The sequence below is a fragment of the Microtus oregoni genome, unplaced genomic scaffold, assembly GCF_018167655.1.
Source record: "Microtus oregoni isolate MIOR12 unplaced genomic scaffold, Mior012 000002F_ref0000024, whole genome shotgun sequence".
Lineage (NCBI taxonomy): Eukaryota > Metazoa > Chordata > Mammalia > Rodentia > Cricetidae > Microtus > Microtus oregoni.
In genome coordinates, this window is record NW_024543061.1 from 24,612,055 (window position 1) to 24,615,917 (window position 3,863).

Below are 3,863 nucleotides of genomic sequence, written 5' to 3' on the forward strand. Positions count from 1 at the left end.
GCTTCAGCAACTAGCTCCACCATGATTTCCCAAGTCATACCATGGAAACACTCAGGTCTGCTAGGTGAAGAAGAGGGACAATCTGCTTTGTCCTCCTGATTCATGGAGCTTAAAATAAGCTGAGCTTCCCTCAGTTTCTTCCTAGCTGGTCCTTCCTTAGTACGGGATCCCTCTATCCATCCATGCTTAGTTCCCCTGATGTCTAAACACTAACCTCTTAAGCTTTGTTCTCCAGCCTCTAACCCTTCTGCTTCCCTCCTGCCCACAGCAGACTCTGACTCCAGCTTCACCAAGCGTTTCCATGACTATTTCAAACATCAACGCAACCATCTCCTGGGGTCTCCAGCTCCCTGTCTTCGATCTTGCCTCTGAGACCTGTGTGATTGATGTCTTCCTGTGTGAAAAGGAGCCCTCTGCCCTCTGATGTGGTACTGTCCCTACTGTCACGTTGTCTTAGCTCCCCTCCCCCACTGGCCCACCAGGTCACATAGGACACCTGCATGCCAGAGTGGGCTGAACCTCGAAGAGGTAAAGTTGAGGGTCCAGGTGTAAGAGTTCCAGACCTGAAAACCACCACCCGGGCTGTGCTCTCCGGCTGCCTCCTCCACCCCGCCCTTGCCTCCTGTACACTCTTAAAGATCCAGAATCATGACTGACTCCAAGTACTTCACAACCAATAAGAAGGGAGAAATCTTTGAATTAAAAGCTGAACTCAACAATGAAAAGAAAGAAAAGAAGGAGGAGGCTGTGAAGAAGGTGATTGCTGCTATGACCGTGGGGAAAGATGTTAGCTCTCTCTTCCCAGATGTGGTGAACTGTATGCAGACTGACAACCTGGAACTGAAGAAGCTGGTGTACCTCTATCTAATGAACTATGCCAAGAGTCAGCCAGACATGGCCATCATGGCTGTCAACAGCTTTGTGAAGGATTGTGAAGATCCTAATCCTTTGATTCGAGCATTGGCAGTTAGAACCATGGGGTGTATCCAGGTGGACAAGATTACAGAATATCTCTGTGAACCCCTCCGCAAGTGCTTGAAAGATGAAGACCCCTATGTTCGGAAAACAGCAGCAGTCTGTGTGGCAAAACTCCATGATATCAATGTCCAGATGGTGGAAGACCAGGGATTTCTGGATTCTCTGCGGGATCTCATAGCAGATTCAAATCCAATGGTGGTGGCTAACGCTGTGGCGGCATTGTCTGAGATCAGTGAATCTCACCCAAACAGCAACTTACTTGATCTGAACCCTCAGAATATCAATAAGCTGCTCACAGCCCTAAATGAGTGCACTGAATGGGGCCAGATTTTCATCTTGGACTGCCTGTCTAATTACAACCCTAAAGATGACCGGGAAGCCCAGAGCATCTGTGAGTGAGTGACTCCTCGACTCTCCCATGCCAACTCTGCGGTGGTGCTTTCAGCGGTGAAAGTCCTGATGAAGTTCCTAGAGCTCCGACCCAAGGACTCCGACTACTATAATATGCTGCTCAAGAAGTTAGCACCTCCGCTTGTCACTCTGCTGTCGGGGGAGCCAGAAGTACAGTATGTTGCCCTGAGGAACATCAATCTAATTGTCCAGAAAAGGCCTGAAATCTTGAAACAGGAAATTAAAGTCTTCTTTGTGAAGTACAATGATCCCATCTATGTTAAACTAGAGAAGTTGGACATCATGATTCGTCTTGCATCCCAGGCTAACATTGCGCAGGTTCTGGCAGAGCTGAAGGAATATGCCACTGAGGTCGATGTGGACTTTGTTCGCAAAGCTGTGAGAGCCACTGGACGGTGTGCCATCAAAGTGGAGCAATCAGCAGAACGCTGTGTAAGCACATTGCTTGACCTAATCCAGACCAAAGTAAATTATGTGGTCCAAGAGGCAATTGTTGTCATCAGGGACATCTTCCGCAAATACCCCCAACAACTATGAAAGTATCATTGCCACTCTCTGTGAGAACTTGGACTCCCTGGATGAGCCCGATGCTCGAGCAGCTATAATTTGGATTGTAGGAGAATATGCTGAAAGAATCGATAATGCTGATGAATTACTAGAGAGCTTCCTGGAGGGTTTTCATGATGAAAGTACCCAGGTGCAGCTCACGCTGCTTACTGCCATAGTGAAGCTGTTTCTCAAGAAGCCATCAGAAACACAGGAACTGGTCCAACAGGTCTTGAGCTTGGCCACACAGGATTCTAATAATCCTGACCTTCGAGATCGGGGTTATATTTATTGGCGCCTTCTTTCAACTGACCCTGTGACAGCCAAAGAAGTAGTGCTGTCTGAGAAGCCACTGATCTCTGAGGAGACAGACCTCATCGAGCCTACCCTCCTGGATGAGCTCATCTGCCACATTGGTTCTTTGGCCTCTGTGTACCCCAAGCCTCCAAATGCTTTTGTGGAAGGGAGTCATGGGATTCATCGCAAGCACTTGCCCATTCATCACGGGAGCACTGATGCAGGGGATAGCCCTGTTGGCACCACCACTGCAACCAACCTGGAACAGCCTCAGGTTATCCCCTCTCAAGGTGACCTTCTGGGGGATCTTTTAAATCTTGACTTGGGTCCCCCAGTGAATATGCCACAAGTGTCCTCCATGCAGATGGGAGCTGTGGACCTTTTAGGAGGAGGACTGGATAGCCTGGTAGGACAGTCCTTCATCCCATCATCGGTGCCTGCAACCTTCGCTCCTTCTCCCACTCCTGCTGTGGTCAGCAGCGGTTTGAATGACCTGTTTGAACTTTCTACGGGGATAGGCATGGCGCCTGGTGGATACGTGGCTCCTAAAGCAGTCTGGCTACCTGCAGTAAAGGCTAAAGGCTTGGAGATCTCGGGCACATTCACTCATCGCCAAGGCCACATCTATATGGAAATGAACTTTACCAACAAAGCTCTGCAGCACATGACGGACTTTGCCATCCAGTTCAACAAGAATAGTTTTGGTGTCATCCCGAGCACACCCTTGGCCATCCATACTCCACTGATGCCAAACCAGAGCATTGATGTCTCTCTGCCTCTCAACACCTTGGGCCCAGTCATGAAGATGGAACCTCTAAATAACTTGCAGGTGGCTGTTAAAAACAATATTGATGTCTTCTACTTCAGCTGCCTCATCCCACTCAATGTGCTTTTTGTAGAAGATGGCAAAATGGAACGCCAGGTCTTCCTTGCAACATGGAAGGATATTCCCAATGAAAATGAACTTCAGTTTCAGATTAAGGAATGTCATTTAAATGCTGACACAGTTTCCAGCAAGCTGCAAAACAACAATGTTTACACTATTGCCAAGAGGAATGTGGAAGGGCAAGACATGCTGTACCAGTCCCTGAAGCTCACTAATGGCATTTGGATTTTGGCCGAGCTACGGATCCAGCCAGGAAACCCCAATTATACGCTGTCGCTGAAGTGCAGAGCTCCTGAAGTCTCTCAGTACATCTACCAGGTCTATGACAGCATTTTGAAAAACTAATAAATGGGTCCTGTACCCTCCAGCCAAAGAAAAAAGAGTTCCAGACCTAAGTCTGCATTTCATGGTGAGCCCAAGCGGTGCTGAAGTACAGCATAGAGGGAGGCACACTTAGGAGGTGAACGCTAAAGAAAGAGAGGAAGGAGGGGATGGTGGGAGCAAGATGAGGATCAGTCTCAGAGGAGGGAAGTGGGAAATGGGGACCAGGCTCCTGGCAGGCTCCTGTTTCCTTCTCAGCAGAGAGATGCTTGCTCAGCAATTCATTAAACTACACTGTTAGTCTGTGTACACTCACAAGTAAGCTATATTGTAAAATATCAAGCATTTGGATAACTAAAGTCAAAGAAAAAAACAAAAAGAAAAAAAACCCAAAGGTCTCGAAACCATGATCAAACCATCTTAC

The 3,863-nt window shown here is 47.9% G+C and overlaps 1 pseudogene; it reads left to right on the forward strand.

The window, feature by feature from the left end:
• The first annotated feature begins 648 nt into the window (after window positions 1-648).
• On the forward strand, window positions 649-3,463 carry LOC121438544 (annotated as a pseudogene).
• The last annotated feature ends 400 nt before the right edge of the window (window positions 3,464-3,863 follow it).